Source organism: Trachypithecus francoisi, unplaced genomic scaffold, assembly GCF_009764315.1.
Source record: "Trachypithecus francoisi isolate TF-2019V2 unplaced genomic scaffold, Tfra_2.0 Lachesis_group15, whole genome shotgun sequence".
In the NCBI taxonomy this organism is placed as follows: Eukaryota; Metazoa; Chordata; class Mammalia; order Primates; family Cercopithecidae; genus Trachypithecus; species Trachypithecus francoisi.
In genome coordinates, this window is record NW_022681460.1 from 27,026,232 (window position 1) to 27,050,047 (window position 23,816).

Consider the following 23,816-nt stretch of genomic DNA (forward strand, 5'->3'; position numbering starts at 1 on the left):
GGAGTTTCTAGAGACAAATGAATGCCTATAAGAGAAAAGGAAGATCTTGAACAACCTTTCTTGATGCCACAGGAAACTAGAAAAAGAAGACGCTAAGCCTAAAGTTACAGAAGAAAGGAAATAATAAAGATCAGAGCAGAAATAAAGGAAATGGAGATAATAAAAATAACAGAAATCAAAGAAACAGTTGGTTTTTTGAAAACATAAACAAAAGTTGACAAACCTTTAGCTAAACTGCGAAAAAAATGAGAGAAGACTAAAAGTTATAAAAGAGAAAGCATTATAACGGATACAGAAATATGAAAGATCCTAAGAGCCTATTATAAACAATTATACAACAATATATTCGGTAACCTAGAAGAAATAGATAAATTTCCAGAAATATACAATCTACCAAGATTAAATCATGAAGAAAGAAAACATTTGAACAGAGCAATAATGAGTGAGAGGTTAAATTTATAATTAAAAAACTATGAACAACAGCAAAAAATAAAAAACCCGGGAGAAGATGGCTTCACTGGTTAATTTTACCAAACACCTAAAGAAGAATTGACGCTAATTGCTCTTACTCTTTCAAAAAGTTAAAGAGAAGACAAGGCTTTCAAAGTAATTTTGTGAAGCCAGCATTACTTTGTTACAAAAGCCAGGGAAGGAAGAAAAGTATAAGCCAATATCCCTGATATTGTCTCAACAAATTAGGTATGGAAGGTTTATTGGTTTGTTTTCTGTTGCTTATAACAGAAACTGAAACTAGGTAATTTGTGAAGAAAAGAAATTTATTTTTCACAGTTATGGAGGCTGAGAAGTCCAAGGGTAGGGGTTGTATCTGATGAGTGCCTTCTTGCTGATAGGAACTCTGTAGAGTCATTAACCAACTCAGGTCATCACATGAGGAGGAGCTGAAGATGCTAGCTCAGATCTCTCTTCCTTTTTTGTGAAGCCACCAGTCCTCCCATGATCATCTATTAACCCATTAATTTATAAATGGATTAGTCTATTCATGAGGGCTCAGCCCCACCTCTCAGTACTGCCACTGTGAGGATTAAATTTCACCGTGAGTTTTGGAGGGAAAAAATATTCAAACCATAGCAGAAGGAGTGTATCTCAACATAATAAAGACCATATGTGACAAGTTCACAGCTAATATGTCATATTAAATAGTGAAAAACTGATAGTTTTTCTTCTAAGATCAGGAACAAGATAAGGGTGCCCACTCTTGCCCTTTCTATTCAGTATAATACAGGAAGTCCTAGCCACAGCAATTGCGGGAAAAAAAAAAGACAAGCAGATTGGAAAGGAAGGAGTGAAATTATCTGTTTGCAGATAACATAATCTTGTATATAGAAAACCCTAACAACTCCACCAAATAATTCTTAGAACTAACACACAAATTCAATAAAGTTACAGAATAAAAATCAACAAGTAAAAATCTGTTGCATTTTTATACACTAACAATGAGCTATCAATAAAAAGAAGTTAACAACACAATCTCATTTGCAATAGCATTAGAAAGAATAAAATACTTAGGAATAAATTTGACCAAGGAGATGAAATACCTACACACTGAAAACTAAAATATTGATGGATGATGTTGAACAAGACACAGATAAATGGAAACATATTTCACTTTCATGGATTAGAGATATTAATATTGTTAAAATGTTCATACTACCCAGAGTAATGTGGAGATTCAATACAATTCATATGAAAATTCCAATGACATTTTTTCACAGAAATAGGAAAAGCAGTCCTAAAATTTGTATGGAACCACGAAAGCCTCAAATAGCCAAAACAATCATAAGCAAAAAGGAATAAAGCAAGAGGCGTCACACTACTTTATTTCAAAATGTACTACAAAGTTAACAAAATCAAAACAGCATGGTGCTGATATAAGAATGCATGTGCAAACCAATACAACAGAATTGAGAGCCAGAAATGAATCTACACATTTTTGTTCAATTCATCTTTGACAAAGATACCAAGAAGACACAATGGGAAAGGTCGCTGTCTTTAATAAATGTTGTTGGGACAACTAGATAACCGCATACAGAAAATAAAATTGGATCCTTATCTCATACTATGTCCAAAAATCAAATTAAAATGGATTAAATACTTAAATGTAAGACATGAAACTGTAAAACTAAGAGGAGAAAAACAGGAAAAGGTAAAAAGCCTTCTTGATATGGATCTGGGTGTGGTTTTTAAAAAATATGACCCCAAAGCATAGGCAACAAAAGCAGAAGTAGACAAATGGGACTGCATCAAAATAAAAAGCATCTGTCTGCACAAAAAAGGCTCAGTAGAGTGAATAGACCAGCTGTGGAATGGGAGACAATATTTGCAAACCATACTTCCTAAAAGGGGTGAATATTCTAGTTTATAAGGAAATTGAGCTTCCCACTGCCACCACTGCTGCCCCCCCAGAGACTGCTGAGCCCCCATTGGTCTGCAGCCACCACCCAATCCAGAAACAGAACATCTAGTCATGGATAAAAATGAGCTGGTTCAGAAGGCCAAACTGGCCGAGCAGGCTGAGCGATATGATGACATGGTAGCCTGCATGAGATCTGTAATAGAGCAAGAAGCTGAATTATCCAGTGAGGAGAGGAGCCTTCTCTCAGTTGCTTGCAAAAATGTAGGAGCCCGTAGGTCATCTTGAAGGTCGTTTCAAGTATTGAACAAAAGATGGAAGGTGCTGAGAAAAAACAGCAGATGGCCCGACAATGCAGAGAAAATTGAGACAGAGCTAATAGATATCTGCAATGATGTACTGTCTCTTTTGGAAAAGGTCTTGATCCCCAATGCTTCACAAGCAGAGAGCAGAGTCTTCTATTTGAAAATGAAAGGAGATTACTACTGTTACTTAGCTGAGGTTGCTGCTGGTGATGACAAGAAAGGGATTGTGAATCAGTCACAACAATCCTACCAAGAAGCTTTTGAAATCAGCAAAAAGGAAATGCAACCAACACATCCTATCAGATTGGGTCTGGCCCTTAACTTCTCTGTTCTATTGTGAGATTCTGAACTCCCCAGAGAAAGCCTGCTGTCAGCCAGGTGCAGTGCTCACACCTGTAATCCCAGCACTTTGGGAGGCTGAGGTAGGTGGATCAAGAGGTCAGGAGATCGAGACCAGCCTGGCCAACATGGTGAAACCCCATCTCTACTAAAAAAACCATTCCTACTTGCTGGCCATGTACTTGGAAAAAGGCCGCATGATCTTTCTGGCTCCACTCAATGTCTAAGACACCCTGCTTCCTTTGCTTGCATCCCACGAACTATTTCCCTCATCCTGTTTACTGTAGCTCATCTCTCCTTAATTGATGAGATTGTGTTTATCTCCCTTTAAAACCCTACCTATCCTAAATGACCTGTCATTGTCTGTCTTTCAAATCCTTCCTCTTTCTCTTCCTCTATTCTCTAAATAATAATGGGGCTAAGTTATACCTAAAGACACTTTTCAAAATATTTCCTCAGTACTTTGCAGAAAACACCAAACAAAAATGCCATTTTAAAAGAGGTGTATTTTTTCTACACCTCTTTAGAATGTAAGCTTCTTTTCTACACCGTTTTAGAATGTAAGCTTCTCAAGAGCAGGGACAATGTTTTCTGTATGTTCTGTTGTGCCTAGTACACCATAAATGCTCAATAAATATTGATGATGGGAGGCAGTGAGTCTTGATGATAAGGGTGAGAAACTGAAGTACCCCCCATAAAAAATTCTAGCATATAAGGAAATCAAATATTAGCAAGAAAGCAAGTAACCTGATTTTAAAACGAGCTAAGCTCTTGAAAAGACTTTTCTCTAAAGAAAACATACAAATGGCAACGTGTATATGAAAAAATGCTCAACATCACTAATCATCAGTGAAATGAAAATCAAAACCCCAAGAATCTATCACCCCACACCTGTTAGAATGGTTATCATCAAAAACACAAAAAATAATAAGTGTTGGCAAAGATGTGGAGAAAAGGAAACCCTAACACACTGTTGGTGGGAATGTAAATTAGAACAGCCATATGAAAAATAGTATATGGAAGTTCATGAAAAAATTAAAAATATGATTGTATGAGCCAGCTTTTTTACTTCTGAGTTTTAAAAACCTATAGTATATACACAAAGAAAAAAATGTATTTTCTTTTTTGTTTTTTTGACTGAGTCTCACTCTTGTCATCCAGGCTGGAGTGCAGTGGCATGATCTCGGCTCACTGCAACCTCCGCCTCCCAGGTTCAAGCGATTCTCTTGCCTCAGCCTCCCGAGTAGCTGGGACTACAGTTGCCCACCACCATGCCTGGCTAATTTTTGTACTTTTAGTAGAGATGAGATTTCACCATGTTCTTCAGGCTGGTCTCGAGCTCCTGACCTCCAGAGATCCACCCACCTCAGCCTCCCAAAGTGCTGGGATTACAGGCATGAGCCACTGGGCTGGGCCATATTTTCTTTATTCAAAGGAAGTAGAATCAGTATGTCAAAGAGATATCTGCACCTTCATGTGCATTGTAGCATCATTCGCAATAACTAAGATATGGAATCAACCTAAGTATCCATTGAGGGATGAATGGATAAAGAAGATATGGTATATATGTACAATAGAATACTAGTTAGGCTTAAGTAACAAAAAATTCCTGTTATTTTCAACAACATGAGGGAACTTGACAACATTATGCTAACTGAAATAATCCTGGCAGAGAAAGACAATACAGTATGATATTACATGTGGAATCCAAAGAAGTTCAACTTATAGAAGCAGAGAGTGAAATAGTAGTTACCAGGGGCTAGGGTGGGGGTGAGGTGGAAGAAAATGTAGAGATGTTGGTCTAAAGGTATAATATTTCAATTAGGATGAATAAGCTATGGAGATGTGTTGTACAGCATGGTGACTATAGTTAATAATGTATTGTATACTTGAAAATTGCTAAGAGAGTATATTTTAAATGCTGTCGCCACAAAAAAAAAAAAGATAAATATATGCAGTGCTAAATGTGTTGATTACTTTGGCTTAAACATTTCACAATGTATACATATGTTTAAACATCACATTGTACACCATAAATATAAACAATTTTTTGTCAATTGTAGCTTAAGAAGACAGGAGGAAAAAAAGACAATCTGTGAAATGAATGAAAACAAAATCCCAGCACAACAAAAAAAGTATGGGATATGGCTAAAACAATAGTTAAAGGGGTAATTTATAGCTGTAAATACCTATAAAAGAAAATCTCCAATCAATAATAAGACCTCCAATTTTAAGACACTGAAAACAAAACAGTAAACTAAATCTAAAACAAGCAGAAGGAAGGAAATAAGCAAGATTGGGATGTGATATGGGTTTGGGTCCATATCCCCACCCAAATCTCACCTTAAATTGTAATCTCTGTATGTCAAGAGAGGGACCTGGTAGGAGGTGATTGGATCATGGAGGTGGTTTCTCCCATGCTGTTCTTGTGATAGTTAGGAAGTTCCCACAAGATCTGATAGTTTTTTTTTTTTTTTTTTTTATACTTTAAGTTCTAGGGTACATGTGCATGACGTTTATATCATGTATAACTCCCCAATGCAATCCCTCCCTCCTCCCCCCTCCCCATGATAGGCCCCAGTGTGTGATGTTCCCCTTCCCGAGTCCAAGTGATCTCATTGTTCAGTTCCCACCTATGAGTGAGAACATGCGGTGTTTGGTTTTCTCTTCTTGTGATAGTTTGCTAAGAATGATGGTTTCCAGCTGCATCCATGTCCCTACAAAGGACGCAAACTCATCCTTTTTGATGGCTGCATAGTATTCCATGGTGTATATGTGCCACATTTTCTTAATCCAGTCTGTCACAGATGGGTTGATTCCAAGTCTTTGCTATTGTGAATAGTGCTGCAATAAACATACGTGTGCATGTGTCTTTGTAGTAGAGTAATTTATAATCCTTTGGGTATATACCCAGTAGTGGGATGGCTGGGTCATATGGTACATCTAGTTCTAGATCCTTGAGGAATCGCCATACTGTTTTCCATAATGGTTGAACTAGTTTACAATCCCACCAACAGTGTAAAAGTGTTCCTATTTCTCCACATCCTCTCCAACACCTGTTGTTTCCTGACTTCTTAATGATTGCCATTCTAACTGGTGTGAGATGGTATCTCATTGTGGTTTTGATTTGCATTTCTCTGATGGCGAGTGATGATGAGCATTTTTTCATGTGTCTGTTGGCTGTATGGATGTCTTCTTTTGAGAAATGTCTGTTCATATCCTTTCCCCACTTTTTGATGGGGTTGTTTGTTTTTTTCTTGTATATTTGTTTGAGTTCTTTGTAGATTCTGGATATTAGCCCTTTGTCAGATGAGTAGGTTGCAAAAATTTTTTCCCATTCTGTAGGTTGCCTGTTCACTCTGATGGTAGTTTCTTTTGCTGTGCAAAAGCTCTTTAGTTTAATTAGATCCCATGTGTCAATTTTTGCTTTTGCTGCCATTGCTTTTGGTGTTTTAGACATGAAGTCCTTGCCCATGCCTATGTCCTGAATGGTACTACCTAGGTTTTCTTCTAGGGTTTTTATGGTATTAGGTCTAACATTTAAGTCTGTAATCCATCTTGAATTAATTTTCGTATAAGGGGTAAGGAAAGGATCCAGTTTCAGCTTTCTACTTATGGCTAGCCAATTTTCCCAGCACCATTTATTAAATAGGGAATCCTTTCCCCATTTCTTGTTTCTCTCAGGTTTGTCAAAGATCAGATGGCTGTAGATGTGTGGTATTATTTCTGAGGACTCTGTTCTGTTCCATTGGTCTATATCTCTGTTGTGGTACCAGTACCATGCTGTTTTGGTTACTGTAGCCTTGTAGTATAGTTTGAAGTCAGGTAGCGTGACGCCTCCAGCTTTGTCCTTTTGACTTAGGATTGTCTTGGCAATGCGGGCTCTTTTTTGGTTCCATATGAACTTTAAAGCCATTTTTTCCAATTCTGTGAAGAAAGTCATTGGTAGCTTGATGGGGATGGCATTGAATCTATAAATCACCTTGGGCAGTATGGCCATTTTCACGATATTGATTCTTCCTATCCATGAGCATGGTATGTTCTATCATTTGTTTGTGTCCTCTTTGATTTCACTGAGCAGTGGTTTGTAGTTCTCCTTAAAGAGGTCCTTTACATCCCTTGTAAGCTGGATTCCTAGGTATTTTATTCTCTTTGAAGCAATTGTGAATGGAGTTCATTCCTGATTTGGCTCTCTGCTTGTCTGTTACTGGTGTATAAGAATGCTTGTGATTTTTGCACATTAATTTTGTATCCTGAGACTTTGCTGAAGTTGCTTATCAGCTTAAGGAGATTTTGGGCTGAGACAATGGGGTTTTCTAAATATACAATCATGTCATCTGCAAACAGGGACAATTTGACTTCTTCTTTTCCTAACTGGATACCCTTGATTTCTTTCTCTTGCCTGATTGCCCTAGCCAGAACTTCCAACACTATGTTGAATAGGAGTGGTGAGAGAGGGCATCCCTGTCTTGTGCCAAGATCTGATAGTTTTAAAAGTGGCAGTTTTTTCTGCACTCACCAGGTCTCTCCTGCCACCTTGTGAAGAAGGTGTCTGCTTCCCCTTCACCTTTCTCCATGATCATAAACTTCCTGAGGCCTCCAAAGTCATGCAGAACTGTGAGTCAATTAAACCTCTTTGCTTATAAATTACCCAGTCTCAGGTAAGTATCTTTATAGCAGTGTGAAAATTGACTAATACAGAGAATTGGTACTAGGAGTGTGGTCATGCTATAAAGATAACCTGAAAATGTTGAAGTGACTTTAGAACTGGGCAACAGGAAGAGGTTGGAATAGTTTGGAGAACTCAGAAGAAGACAGAAAGATGCGGGAAAATTTGGAACTTCTTAGAGACTTGTTAAATTGTTACGACCAAAATGCTGACAGTGATATAGACAATGAAGTCCAGGCTGAGGTGGTTTTGTTAACTGAAAAGGGGTCCTGATCCAGACCCCAAGAGAGGGTTCTTGGATATCACACAAGAAATAATTCAGGGTTAGTCCACAGTGCAAAGTAAAAGCACGTTTATTAAGAAAGTAAAGCAATGAAAGGACAGCTACTCCATAGACAGAGTAGGATGTTCCTGAAAGTAAGAAGAGGAACCCTTCCACCCTAGGTACAATGCTTGTATATTTATAGGATAAAAATAGCTCTTAGGGAGATGTGCTCTGCTACAAGAGTTTGTGATAAAGGATTAATTTTCTTAATTACTATATTTTATAAGAATCAATATTATTATCTTCAAAGCAAAATTAGGAATGTCCTTGTTCTCCAGATATCAGGATATCTGGACAATCCCAAGTCTGGGTCTGTTTCAATAAACGTCATAAATTTGTTCCCTTAACCAAAAACATCTAGAGGCTAGTAACATCTAATTTTCTGGAAATGTAGCCCAGCAAGTCTCAGCCTCATTTTCCTAGCCCTCACTCAAAATGGAGTTGCTTTGCTCGAAAGCCTCTGGCAGTTTTAGATGGAGATGAGGAACTTTTTGGGAAATGGAGCAAAGGTCACTTATGCTATGCTTTAGCAAAGATACAGGCAGCATTTTTTCTCTGCCCTAGAGATCTGTGGAAGTTTGAACTTGAGAGAGATTATTTAGGGTATCTGGCAGAAGAAATTTCTAAGCAGCCAAGCATTCAAGATGTGGCCTGACTGATTCTGAAAGCATTCAGCTATATGCACTCACAAAGATATGGTTCAAAATTGGAACTTATATTTAAAAGGGAAGCAGAGGTCTCTGTTCCACAGGATGGGGTTTGTTAAAGTTGTTAAGAATAAGGCCTACTTTGAGAGATACCAAGTCAAATTTAGAAGACGATGAGAAGGTAAAAATGATTACTGTGCTCAGAAATGCTTGGTGATACAGGATAAAAATAAGTACAACACACTCAAATATAGGATGATCGTTCATGTAACAAAAAGAGGTATCATTTGTCAGATTGCTTATGCCTGTATAGAGGGGGATATGATAGTCTGTGCAGCATATGCACTTGAACTGCCAAAATATGGTGTGAAGGTTGACCTGACAAATTATGCTGCAGCATATTATACTGGCCTGCTCCTGACCCACAGGCTTCTCAAAAGGTTTGATGTGGGCAAGATCTATGAAGGCCAAGTGAAGGTGACTGGCAATGAATATAACGTGGAAAGCATTGATGGTCATCCGGGTGCCTTTACCTGCTGTTTGGATGCAGGCCTTGCCAGAACTACCACTGGCAATAAAGTTTTTGGTGCCCTGAAGGGAGCTGTGGATGGAGGCTTGCGTATCCCTCACAGTACCAAATGATTCCCTGGTTATGATTCTGAAAGCAAATAATTTAATTCAGAAGTACACCAGAAGCACATCATGGGCCAGAATGTTGCAGATTACATATGCTACTTAATGGAAGAAGGTGAAGATGCTTACAAGAAACAGTTCTCTCAATACATAAAGAAGAGTATAACTCTAGACATGATGGAAGTGTATAAGAAAGCTCGTGCTGCTATATGAGAGAATCCAGTCTACAAAAAGAAGCCCAAGAAAGAAATTAGAAAGAAGAAGTGGAACCATCCCAAAATGTCCCTTGCTCAGAAGAAAGATTAGGTAGCTCAAAAGAAGACAGGCTTCCTCAGAGCTCAGGAGCAGACTGCTGAGAGCTAAACCAATTTTCTATAAGGGTTTTCAGATAAAGACAATAAACTTATGGACAGAAAAAAAAGGGGGGAAACAGAGCATAAAAGCTTGGAAAACTTGTAGCCTAACTATATGGTAGAAAAGAAAAACGCATTTTCTGAGAGGAATTTTAGCCAGCTACAGAAATTTGTATAAGTAATGAGGAGCTGAATGTTAATAGCCAAGACAATGGGGAATTGTCTCCAGGGCATATCAGAGATCTTCACAGCAGCCCCTTCCATCACAGGCCCAGAGGCCTAGGAAGGAAAAATGGTTTCCTGGGCTAGGCCCAGGGCCCTGCTACTCTGCGCAGCCTCAGGATCCAGCACACTGTGTCTCAGCCACTCCAACTCCAGCTGTGGCTAAAAGGAGTCAAGGTACAGTTCGGGGTCATTGCTTCAGAGGATGCTAGCCCCAAGCCTTGGTGGCTTCTATGTGGTGTTGGGCCTGCAGGTGCACAGAAGACAAGAGCAGAGGTTTGGAAGCCTCCACCTAGATTTCAGAAGATGTATGGAAACATCTGGATGTCCAGGCAGAAGTCTGCTGCAGGGTCAGAGCCCTCATGGAGAATTTCTGCTAGAGCAGCATAGAAGGGAAATATGGGGTTGGAGCTCCCACACAGACTCTTCACTGGGACACTGCCTAGTGGAGCTGTGAGAAGAAGACCACTGTCCTCCAGGCTACAGAAAGGTAGATCCACTGACAGATTGCACCTTACACGTGGAAAAGCTGCAGGCACTCAACACTAGCCTGTGAAAACAGCCACAGGGACTGTACCCTCAGAGTCACAGGGGCAGAGCTACCCAGGGCTGTGGGAGGTCACCCCTTCCATCAGCATGTTTAGGATGTTAGAGATGGAGTCAAAAGAAATCATTTTGGAGTTTTAAGATTTAATGAGTGCCCTGACAGGTTTTGGACTTCCATGGGGCCTGTAGCCCCATTGTTTTGGCCAATTTCTCCCATTTAGAATAGGAACATTTACCCAATGCCAGTACCCCCATTGTATCTTAGAAGTAACTAACTTGCTTTTGATTTTACAGGCTGATAGGTGGAAGGGACTTGACTTGTCTCAGAAGAGACTTTGGATTTGGACTTTTGGTTTAATACCATCATCAGTTAAGTGTTTGGGGGACTGTTGGGAAGGCATGATTGTGATTTGAAATATGAGAATGACACAAGATTTGGGAGGGTCCGGGGTCAGAATAATATGGTTTGGCTCTGGGTCCCCACCCAAATGTCATCTCAAATTATAATCCCCATGTGTTGAGGGAGAGACTTGGTAGGAGGTGATTGGATCATGGGGGACATTTTCCCCCATACTTTACTCGTGCCAGTTTTCTTTGCACTAATTTAAACTTCAGTTGTCTAAAAGACACCCTAATTGTGAATCCTCTGGGATGTTTACTGTTGTCCCCATGTACACTAAGAATCTCTACAGGGGGTTTTAGTTAGCCTAAGTTTAGCAAATGCCTAGTTACTTTTCCCTTTTTAAATTCACACTTTCTACAGATAGCAAGGTGTTACAAAAGTAGATTACAAACTACAAATGGCAGTTGGATGTTGAGCCTAAATTCCACAGAGAGTGAGCGATATACAAGGGGGGACTAACAAATAGTAATTGTAGAAAGGAGGAAGGGAAGGGTAAACTGCATTGCCCAAGGGGAGACTTCAGAGGCCCTGACTTGCTGGAGAACCTACCCAGAAGTGGAGACACCAAAAAATATTCAGGTGGCCACTTGCCTCTCACTGTAGGTGCTGTTCATCAGGCCAGGAGTCTGGGAACTCTCAGTTTCTTTGAACAAGAAGGGCTTGAGCAAGGCAGTTATATGACAGCACATAGGAAGGGGCTTGCCGCTGACTATTAGAAAAATAATACTTCCAACTTTAAGGTAGAAAATGGCAAGACCAATAGTCCCTTAGGGGGAGGGACTATAACCCAGAGTCCTAGCGGGAATGTCAATGCCAGAAACCCCAGAGCATTTAGTGGAGTGACCAAAAATACCTATGCTGAAAACCTAGAGTGTCCGAAGTTCAGCCAATGAGTGTTCTCTCACCAAATGCCAAAAACCTTGAGGCACCCTAGGGGTGGCCAAGAGTGAACCCCAGACCAAGTTGGAATTGCAGAACAATTTGACTCTGGTGTTCTAGAGTCCACACAATGGGGGATCTCTCACTACCAAGTATCCCGCCTTAAACAGTTGCCAAATACAGTTAACGGAAAGTGAAAGCAAACATGACCACAAACAAATGATTGCAACAAAACATACATTTTTAGAACTAAAAATAAAACAAATGGGGAGCAATAAAATGAAGTGGGGGGGGACAGGAAAAGTGGTGACAAGGATGTGCTTCAAGTAAAAGTTACTGCGGCTAACTTTTAACTGACCACTTAGCCAAAGGCCTTTATTTCCTACCTTACCTAATATTATGGTTGGGGAGGAGAAGAGAGGAGACATTCACCCATTGCACCAAGTGATCTCCCATGCATGACTTGGGTATAGGTCTCTCCAGGTTCCCCCAGCTTGGGTGGGCTCAGCTGCCATATTGTGAGAGGGGCAGCACAGGGACCTGTAATCCACTGACCTGCTGGTTGGAGCAGTGGGTCCCATGAGGCAGCAGCACCATGGCTACTTGCTCTTCCACTTTGCTCTGCTGCCTGCCAGGGAAAGATGATGGCTCTTAAAAGAGTCTTTGGTTATTGTTATAGCTCTGTAGTATTAGAAGCTATTTATTGTTACAGCCTCAGTGTTACAGCTCTTGCAGCCTCAAGATCACAGACTTTTTTGCTGTCTCTCTCCTTGTGATATTGCAGATTGCCATCTTTCACTCTCACCAACTGCTGTCTCTTGTTGTTATCTCACCGCCTCTCTGACTGCCACCTTTCATTGTCTCTCTCCAATCGCTACCTCTCTGTACTGTCTCAGCATCCAGGTCTCACCATCTCCACCAATCAATAACTGCCATCTCCACTAATCACTGCCGTCTCCACTGTCTTCCTCCCTTCGCTGGTCACCAGATGATGCAAGACAGGCAAGCCCCAAAATTGAGTCCTAGCCCGGGCGGGTTCTTGGCTTAGCCCAGGAAATAATTCAAGGGCGAGCCAGTGGCATTAAACAGCAACTTTTATTGAAGTGGCAGCATACAACAGCAGCAGCAGAAGTACTGCTCCTTGCAGAGCAAGGCTACTCCATACTCCCAGAATAACAGCCCAGAGACAGTTTTACAGTCATATTTATTCCCACTGTTAATTATATGAAAATTAAGGAGTGGTTTGTGCAAAAATTTATACGATGAGAGTGGTAACTTCTGGGTTGTCGGGTCATTGCTATGGAAAGGGATGGTATGTTGTTGCCATGGCAATGGTAAACTGACATGACACATTAGTGGGCATGTCTTATGGGCAGGTGCTTCTGCATCAGATCTGTTTTAGCTAGTACTCAATTTGGTCCAGTGTCTGAGCCCCATGTTGAGTCCTGCCTCCTATCTCATTTTTAAGGTTCATCTATGCCATAGCATGTACCAGTACTTCGTTCCTTCTAATTGGTAAATAATATTCCCATTTGTGGCTAAACCGTATTTTATTTATCCATTTATCAACTGATAGATATTTGCATTTTTACACTTTTTAGCTCTTACAAATAAAATGCTCCTATCAGCATTTGTGGGTAAGTTTTTGTGTGGACATAAGCTTTCATATCTTCTAGGTACACACCTAAGAGTGGAATTGCTGAATCATATGGTAACTCTATATTTAACCTTTTGAGGGACTACCAAACAGTTTTGCAAAGTGGCTGTACCATTTTACATTTCTGCCAACAGTGTTTCAATTTGTCCACAACTTCTCCAACACTTGATATTTCAGTGTTTTTGACTATAGCCATGTTAGGGAGTGTGAAGAGGTATCTCATTGTGGTTTTCATTTTTGTTTTCCTTATAGTTAATTGATTTTGGCATATCTTGATGTATTTATTGGCCATTCACATATCTTATTTGGAGAAGTGTTTACTTATATCTTTTGCCTTTATATCTTTTGCCTATCTTTTAAATTATGTAATTTATATTTTAATTATTGACTTGTGAAGATTATTTTTATATTCTACATATGAATCTCTTCTCAGATATATGACTGGTAAATATTTTTTTCACATTACATGGTTGTCTTTTACCTTCTTGCTGGTGTCTTTTGAAACACAAATGTTTTACATGATGATTAAATCCAATTTATCTGTTTTGTCGCTTGAGCTTTTAGTGTCACATCTAAGGAACTGTTACCTACTACAGGGTTGTTACGATTTATCCTTATATTTTCTTCTAACAGTTTTATACCTTTAGCTCTTACATTTAGGACTTCGATTCATTTTGAGTACATGTTTGTAAGTGGTATGATGTAGGGGCCCACATTCACTCTTTTGCATGTAGATATCTCACTGTCCCAGAACCACTTTTAAAAAAATTATTTTAATTGACACATAATGATAGTACCTATTTATATGGTAAAATGTGATGTTTTGATACCTGTATACATTGTACAGTGATCAAATAAAGGTAATTAGCATACTCATCACCTCAAATATTTATCATTTATTTGTGGTAGGAACATACAAAATCCTCTCTTCCTGCTCTTTTGAGATATACAATACTTTTTTGTTGATTATAGTCACCCTACTGTACTACAGGACATCAGAACCTTTTCTTCCTTTCTGACTGTAACTTTGTACTTGTTGACCATCCTCTCCCCTTTCCTCCTTACTTCTACTCTGCCCAGTTTCTGGTGACCATTGTTCTATTCACTACTTCTATGAGATTAATGTGTTTAGATTATGCATATGAGTAAGAACATGTGGTATTTGTCTTTCTGTGCCTGGCTTATTTCACTGAACATGATGTCTCCAAGTTTATCCATGTTGTAACAAATGACAAGATTTCCTTCCTTTTTATGGCTGAATAATATTCCATTATATTATATCACATTTTCTTTATCCATTCACCCATTGTTGGACACTTAGATTGATTCCATATCTTGGCTATTGTGAATAGTAATGCAATAAACATGAGAGTGCAGATGTCTCTTCGATATACTGATTTCATTTCCTTCAGATATATAGCCAATAGTGGGATTGTTGGATCATATGATAGTTCTATTTTTAATTTTTCAGGAACCTCCATACTGTTTCCCATAATGACTGTACTAATTTACATTCCCACCAACAGTGTATTAAGGTTTCCCTTTTCTCCACATAATTGCTAACACTTGTTATCTGTTGTCTTTTTTAAAACAGCTATTCTGACTGGAGTGAGGGCATGTCTCATTGTTTTGGTTTGCATTTACATGGTTATTAGTGACCAGGGTCATTATCCCTGATGATAAGTGATATTTAGTATTTTTTAATATGCCTGTTGGCCATTTGTCTGTCTTCTTTTGGAAAATGCCTGTTAAAGTCTTTTGACCATTTTTAAAATTAGGTTGTTTATTTTTTGTTTGTTGATTCAAGGTCATTATATATTCTGAATAGTAATGCCTTGTCAATGCATAGTTTTGAATATTTTATCCCATCCTGTAGGTTGCCTCTTCACTCTGTTGATTGTTTTCTTTGCTGTGTAGAAGCTTTTTAGTTTGGCGTATCTCAATTTCTATGTTTGGTTTTGTTGCCTGTGTTTTGAGGTCTTATCAAAAAAATCCTTGCCTAGTCCAATGACATGAAGCATTTTCTCTATGTTTTCTTCTGTAGTTTCATAGTCTTGGGTCTTATATTTAAGTTTTTTAAGTCATTTTGAGTTGATTTTTGTATGGTGAAAGATAGGGATCTAGTATTCTTCTGCATATGGATATTCAATTTCCTCAGCACCATTTATTAAAGAAATTGTCCTTTTCCCAATGTGTGTTCTTGGCACCTTTGTCCTAAATCAGTTGGCTGTAGATGTGTGGATTTATTTCTGGGCTCTGTATTCTGTTCCATTGTTTTTTATGCCTGTTTTTCTGCCAATACATGCTGTTTTGGTTACTGTAGGCTTGTGATATATTTTGAAGTTCGCTGGTATGATGCCTCCAGCTTTGTTGTTGTGGGGATTTTTTTGCTCAAGATTGGTTTGGTTATTCAGAGTTTTTTGTCATTCTATGTGAATTTTAGGACTGCATTTCTATTTCTGTGAAGGATGTCACTGGAAATTTGACAGAGATTACAGAGAATCTTTACATACTTTGGTATGATACGGACATTTTAACAATATTAATTCTTCCAATCTATGAACATGGATATCTTTCTATTTATTTGTGTCCTCTTCAATTTCTTTCATCAGTATTCTACAGTTTTTACCTCTCTGGTTAACTTTATTCCTAGGTATCTTATAGATTTTTGTAGTTATTATAAATGGAATTGTTTTTTATTTCTTTTTCAGATTGTTCACTATTAGGGTATAAAAATGCTATTGACTTTTGCATATTTACTTTTACCCTGCAACTTTAGTGAATTCACTTATTAGTTTTAGCAGTTTTTTGGTAGAGTCTTTTGGTTTACCCCTACATAAGATCATATTGTCTGCAAACAGACAATTTGACTTCCTCCCTTCCAATTTGGAAGACTTTTATTTTGTGTAATTTCTGTGGCTATGACTTCCAATATTATGTTGAATAGAAGTGATGGAAGTGTGCATTCTTGTCTTTCTCCAGATCTTAGAGAAAAAGCTTTCATCTTTTCTCTATTCAGTATGATGTTAGCTATGGGTTTGTCATATATGGTCTTTATTGCATTGAGCTATGAACCTTCTCTACACATAATTTGTTGAGAAGTTTTTTTTTTATCATGAAGGATGTTGAAGTTTGTTTCTTTAGTCTCCATTTATTTCTGCTCTAATCTTTATTATCTTTTCTTCTGCTTTTTGGTTTTAGTTTTTCTTGTTCTACCTGTGCAATGTTAGGTCATTTATTTGAGATAATTCTTCATTTTTGATGTAGGTGTTTATTGCTGTAAACTTCTATCTTGGAACTTCTTTTGCTGTACCCCATAGATTTTAGTATGTATGTTGTGTTTCTATTTTTGTTTGTCTCATAACATTTTTTAATTTCACTTTTAATTTCTTTATTGACTCATTGGTTATTCAAAGACACTTTGTTTGATATCCATGTATTTGTAAAGTTTCCACAGTTCCTCCTATTATTGATTTCTAGTTTTACACTATTTTTACCAGAAAAGATACTCCATATGATCTATAGCTTCCTAAATTTGTTAAGACATGTTTCGTGGCCTACCATATGACCTACCCTGGAGAATGTTCCATGTAAAGTTGAGAATAATGTATATGCCACAACTTTGGGGGATAGGATTTCAGTATATAAATCATGGGGAACATAAACATGAAGTCAATTGCAGTAGTATTTCCTTATAATCCTTTTTAGTTCTGTAATGTTGCTAGCAATATTATCTCTTTTATTCCTGCTGTGGTCTGAATGCTTGTGTCTTTCCAAAATTCATATGTTGAAAACCTGATCACAGACATAATAGTGTTAGGATGTAAAGACTTAGGGAGATGATTAGATCATGAGGTCAGGCTGGGTTTAGTGCCCTTATAAGAAAGGTTCCAGAGAGCTGTTTTCCCATTTTCACCATATAAGGGCATGGCAAGAAACTACTATCCATGAACCAGAAAATAGGTCCTCACCAAACACCAAATCTGCCTGTCTTGATATTAGGTTTCCTTGTCTCCAAAACTGTGAGGAATACATTTCTGTTTTTTTAAAGATATGCAGTCTATGGTAGCTTTTTAGAGCAACCCAAACAAAGACAATTTTGAATTTTGATAACTTGAGTATTCTCTCTTTTTCTTTTTGTCAGTTTAAATAAAGCTTTGTCAATTTTGTTGATCTTTTCAAAAAGCTACATTTGGGCTTCATTAATTTTCGTTAATTGTCTCTTTTTTTACTAGTTTCTGCTTCAATCATTTTTTTTCTTTTTTCTGCTTGCTTTAAATTTATTTCTTTTTAATATCTGAAGGTGATTTTATGAATTTCAAATCTTTCTTAATTTTTAAATATAGATATTTATAGGCATAAATTTGCCTCCAAACACTGTTTTACTTGCTCTAAGGTAATACATTTTGATATTTTATGTTTTCATTTTTATTCATTTCAAAGTGTTTTTGAATTTTCCTCATGATTTTTTTGACCAATTGATTATTTTGAAGTGTGTGGTTTAATGTCCACTATTTGTGCATCCCCCAAATTTCTTGTTATTTTCTCATTCTGTTATTGATTTATTCATTCCAATGTGACCAGATAATGAACTTTGTATGACTTCAATTATTTTAAATGTGTTGAGGCTTTTCTTGTTGCCTACCATGTAGTCTGTCTTGGAGAATGTTTCATTTCCATTTGAGAATAATATGTCTCATCTAGGTATAGAGTGTTCTATGGGTATCTATTAGGTATAACTGGTTTACAGTGTTGGTCAAGTCTTCTGTTTCCTTGTTGATCTTCCTCATAATTGTTTCTCCATTGGTCGAAAGTAGACCATGAAGTCTCTGAATATTATTGTTGAATATCTATTTCTTTATGTCTGTTTCTCCCTTCAATTTTGTTAACTTTTCTTCATGTATATTGGGACCGTTTTTAGGTGAATATGTGGTTATAAATGTTATATCTTCCTAAGGATGATCTTTTTATTATTAAAGATGTCCCTCTTTCTCTCTTGTAACATTTTTAAAAGTTCTATATGTCTAACATTAATATAGGCATTTCAGCAAACTTATGGTTGCTATTTGCATGATATATTGTTTCCATCCTTTTACTTTCAATCTATTTGTGTCTATAAATCTAAAGTGTGTCAACTCTAGACAGCATATAGTTGGTTCTTGTTCTTCATCCAGTTTGATCATCTCTGCCATTTTACTGAGGTTTTTGTTTTGTTTTTTTTTATTTGTTTGTTTGTTTTGTTTTTTTAAATGGAGTCTCGCTTTGTCACCCAGGCTGGAGTGCAGTGGTGCTATCTCAGCTCACTGCAATCTCTGCCTTTGGGTTTAAGCAATTCTCCTGCCTCAGCATCCTGAGTAGGTGGGACTACAGGCACATGCCACGACATCTGGCTAATTTTTGTATTTTTAGTAGAGATGGAGTTTCACCATATTGGCCAGGATGGTCTCTATTTCTTGGCCTTGTGATCCGTCCACCTCGGCCTCTCAAAGTGCTGTGATTATAGGCATGAGCCACTATGCCCGGCCTTATTGAGTGATTTAATTCACTTACATTTAGTGTTACTATTGGTAAAATGGACTTAATTCTGCCACTTGTTTTCTATGCGTCATGTCTTTTAGTTCCTTCGTTGCTTACTTTTGTATTAGTAAATATTGTGTAGTGTTATACTTTTAATTTAACAATTTTTTTAAGTTTTTTTTTTTGAGTGGTTGCTCTAAGAGTTGTCACATGCATCTTTTTTTTTTTTTTTTTTTTTTTTTTTTTTTTTGAGGCGGAGTCTCGCTCTGTCACCCGAACTGGAGTGCAGTGGCCGGATCTCAGCTCACTGCAAGCTCCACCTACCGGGTTTACGCCATTCTCCTGCCTCAGCCTCCCGAGTAGCTGGGACTACAGGCGCCCGCCACCTCGCCCGGCTAGTTTTTTTTTGTATTTTTAGTAGAGACGGGGTTTCACCGTGTTAGCCAGGATGGTCTCGATCTCCTGACCTCGTGATCCGCCCGTCTCGGCCTCCCAAAGTGCTGGGATTACAGGCTTGAGCCACCGCGCCCGGCACATGCATCTTAACTTATCAGAACCTACTACAGTTTTACTGACAATTCCAGTAAGATAAGAAAATTTACCCCTGCATAGTTTTTCTTTTTCTGCCTTTTGCTGCAGTTATCGTTACATATATTACATCTAAGCATGTTACAAATGCAGCAATACATTGTTATAAGTATTAATTTATATAATTGTATGTCTTTTAAAGAACCTGAGAGAACAAAAGAGATCAAATGCTTATAGTTTTTGTCGTATTAACCATCTCATTTAGCATTTCTTCTTCTCTTTGTTTATCTTGTAGATTTGGGTTACATCTGGTATCACATCCTTACTCCAATACTGCTTTGCTCACACCCATATTCTTTGTAATATTATTGGTTTTATATGTGTTATAGGCCTAACAATGAAATTATAAGCATGAAGTTTTATTCATTTGTTTTGTAGATCAATTAGGAGAAGAATTAATATGCATTTATACTACCTTTACAACTACATAATTACCTTTAAGCATGCTCTTTTTCTATTTTGCCTCTTTTTTTTTTTTTTTTTTTTTTAAGACGGAGTCTTGCTCTGTTGCCCAGGCTGAAGTTAGTGGTGTGATCTTGGCTCACTGCAACCTCCGCCTCCCAGGTTCAAGCAATTATCCTGCCTCAGCCTCCCGAGTAGCTGGGACTACAGGCATGTGCCGTCATGCCTGCTTAAATTTTGTATTTTTAGGAGACACGGGGTTTCACCATATTGGCCAGGCTGGTCTTGAACTACCGACCTCGTGATTTGCCTGCCTCAGCCTCCCAAGTCCTGAGATTACAGGTGTAAGCTACTGCACCTGGCCTCTATTTTGCTTCTTATAAAATATGGTTTGAGGCCACTTGCTTTCATCCTGAGGAAGTTCCCCTAGTGAACCCTCTTTATAAAAATATCAGTGGCAAAATTAGACAGTGAAAGAGATCTGATCTAGCCCTCTCTTCCTCTTGCCTTTAGCTTTCAAGCTACCTCAATTATTCCTGGGCTTAGGCTGAGCTAACTCTGGAAGGTTTGTTTTTGAGACCATGCCCAGCTAATTTTTGTATTTTCAGTAGAGACGGGGTTTCACCATCTTGGCGGTCTTGAACTCCTAACCTCATTATCCACCTGCCTTGGCCTCCCAAAGTGCTAAGATTACATGTGTGAGTCTCCAGGCCTGGCCAGAAGATTGTTTAAATAACCGACCTTCCCCCAAACTCATCTGCTTTCATAAAGTTAATGAAAGACCATCAGGCTAGGGGGCAGAGAGGAGACTGATTCTGCTAAGGTGTAGACATAGATTGCCAACCATTCCTGCAAATAATACTACTATTGCAGATTGGCCTTTTGAGATATATTTTCAAGTTTTTTTTCACATCTGACACCACTTGGACTCTCCAACCCTGCTCCTGTGGCCCCACCCAGAAGTGATTCAGTGCAAGAAGACAGCTTTGACCCCCTTTGATTTCATCTCCACCCCAACCAATCAGCACCAAGCCTAGCAACCTCCACCCCTTCCCCCAAACTGCCTGAAAAATCCCTAATTTAGAAGCTTTAGAGAAGAATTATTGCAGTACTAACTCCTTCCATGTGGTGTGGCTGGCCTCATGTCTAATTAAATTCTTTTACTGCAATGCCATGGTCTTCCTTTGTGCAGGAAGCAGGAGGAACCCCTTGGGCAGTTATATTAGTATTTCCTATGAGATAGGATTGCTAACAATTCTGTCAGTTTTTGTTTGTCTGCGATTGTCCTTGTTTCAGCTTCATTGTTCCGCTTTTAAGATGTTCTTTTTGGGCCAGGTGCAGTGGCTCACGCCTGTAATCCCAGCACTTTGGGAGGATGAGGCGGGTGGATCACGAGGTCAGAAGTTCAGTACCAGCCTGGCCAACATAGTGAAACCTCATTTCTACTAAAAATACAAAAAATTAGCTGGGCGTGGTGGTAGGCGCCTGTAATCCCAGCTCCTCGGGAGGCTGAAGCAGGAGAATCCCTTGAACCCTGGAAGTGGAGGTCGGAATGAACCAAGATCGCGCCATTGCACTCCAGCCCAGGTGACAGTGCAAGACTCCATCTCAAAAAAAAAAAAAAGTTCTTTTTGTCTTTGACTTTCAACACTTTGACTATGATGTTTCTATGTATAGCGCTCTGTTTTTCCTACTTGGAGTTTGTTAACCTTCTTGGATATATATATTGTTTTTCCTCAAATTTGGGAAAATTTTAGTTATTTCTTTGAATACTTTTGTTCTACTCTTCTGATAATCCTATTATATGTGTGTTGGTGCGTTTCTTAGTGTCACACATTCCTCTGGGACTCTTTATTTTTATTTATTCTTTTTTTCTATCTGTTTTTTGGATATTATTCTCTATTAGCCTATCTTCATGCTTCATGTTTGCTCATTTCTTCTTCTGCCAGTTCAAATCTGTGGTTGAGCCCTGTAGTGATTTTTAAAGTTTGATTCCAGTACTTTCAACTTCAGGATTTCTATTTGGTCTTTTTTTTTTTTTTTTTTTTTTTTTTTTGAGATGGAGTTTTGCTCTTGTTGCCCAGGCTGGAGTGCAATGGTGTGATCTCAGCTCACTGAAACCTCTGCCTCCCAGGTTCAAACAATTCTTCTGCCCCAGCCTCCCAAGTAGTTGGGATCACAGGCATGTGCCACCATGCCCAGGTAATTTTGTATTTTTCAGTAGAGACGGGATTTCTCTATGTTGGTCAGGCTGGTCTCCAACTCTTGACCTCAGGTGATCTGCCCACCTCTGCCTCCCAAAATGCTGAGATTACAGGTGTGAGCCACTGCGCCTGGCCTGGTCCTTTTTTTTTTTTTTTTTAATAATTTCTTTTTAATATATTCTCTCTTTAATGAGATATTACCATCATACAATTTTTTGTTTGTTTTTGATTTTTTTGAGACGGAGTCTCTCTCTGTCACTCAGGCCAGAGTGCAGTGGCGTGATCTCGGCTCACTGCAAGCTCCGCCACCCGGGTTCATGCCATTCTCCTGCGTCAGCCTCCCGAGTGGCTGGGACTACAGGCGCCCCCCACCACACTCGGCTATTTTGTGTGTGTGTGTGTGTGTGTGTGTGTGTGTGTGTGTTTTAGTAGAGATGGGGTTTCACACCGTGTTAGCCAGGTTGGTCTCAATCTCCTAACCTCATGATCCGCCTGCCTTGGCCTCCCAAAGTGCTGGGATTACAGGCGTAAGCCCCCATGCCAGACCCATCATACAATTTTTTAAGCCTTTAAGTCTGTTTTTTGTTTTTGATTTTTATTTTTCAGTTCTTCAAACGTATTTATAATAGCTACTTTAAAGTCTTTGTCAGAAGTGGTCAAAGTCTGGGCCTCTTTAAAGGAAGTTTCTATTGCCTGCTTTTTTTTTTTTTTTTTTTTTAAGAGTCCTGCTCTGTTGCCCAGGCTGGAGTGCAGTGGTGAGATCTCGGCTCACTGCAAGCTCCACCTCCTGGGTTCAGGCCATTCTCCTGCCTAGGCATCCCAAATAGCTGGGACTACAGGCTCTCGCCACTATGTCCTGCTAATTTTTTTGTATTTTTAGTAGAGACGAGGTTTCACCATGTTAGCCAGGATGGTCTGGATCTCCTGACCTCGTGATCCGCTCTCCTCGGCCTCCCAAAGTGCTGGGATTACAGGCATGAGCCACCACGCCCAGCCCTGTGTGTATGTGAGTGTGAAAGTGTGTGTCTGTGTGTGTATGTACGGGTCACATATTTTTGTTGCTTTTCATGTGTCTTTTTTTTTCTTTCTGAAAACGAGACACTTAAATAATATATTGTAGCAATTATGGATATAATTGTCTCTCATCTCGTGGTGCTTGTTATTTTTTGCCTGTTTTTTCCTTTAGTTTCTGATGGTATTATTTTAGTAGGAAGCCTTTGATGTTGCTCCTTAGAGGGCACAACCTTGGGCACAGGAACATTCAGCTGAGATGAGAGCAGCTTTAGCAGTGCGCTCTGTGACTCTTTCCTTCATCACACCCAGATGTTAGCCTTCTTTAATTGGTGGCTGATTGCCTTTTTATATTTAAGATGCCCTTGGGCATAAATTTTCAATAGTTTGACACAGTTAAACTATTGGCCTCATTTTAGAGGTAGTTTCTGTATTGTTTTCATCATTTATTCTCTTTAGCAAACTTGCTGGCCAACTTTTTAATTTGTTGCATTCACTATCTTTCAACACCTCAGTTTTAAAGAATACCCTTAAGCTTGAACTTTCTTACACTTGGTTCAGATTAAAGCTAGTTCTTTGTGGAGAAGTGGGAAACTCTTTTCTGAAGGCCTACTTCTTTTCCTGAGAGAAAAATCTCCGAGCCATGGGACTTAAGGTAGAGACTTTGCTATGAATGACACCCTTCCTTTAAGAGGAGGATTCAAGATGGAGGCAGCACCTTCTGGTCCTCCTGGCTTTCCTCACG

General features: G+C 38.7%; 2 pseudogenes; both read left to right on the forward strand.

Moving 5' to 3' along the window:
- The first annotated feature begins 2,414 nt into the window (after nt 1-2,414).
- LOC117097353 lies at nt 2,415-3,346 on the forward strand (annotated as a pseudogene).
- A 5,400-nt stretch (nt 3,347-8,746) lies between these two features.
- On the forward strand, nt 8,747-9,652 carry LOC117097992 (annotated as a pseudogene).
- Nucleotides 9,653-23,816: the final 14,164 nt, after the last annotated feature.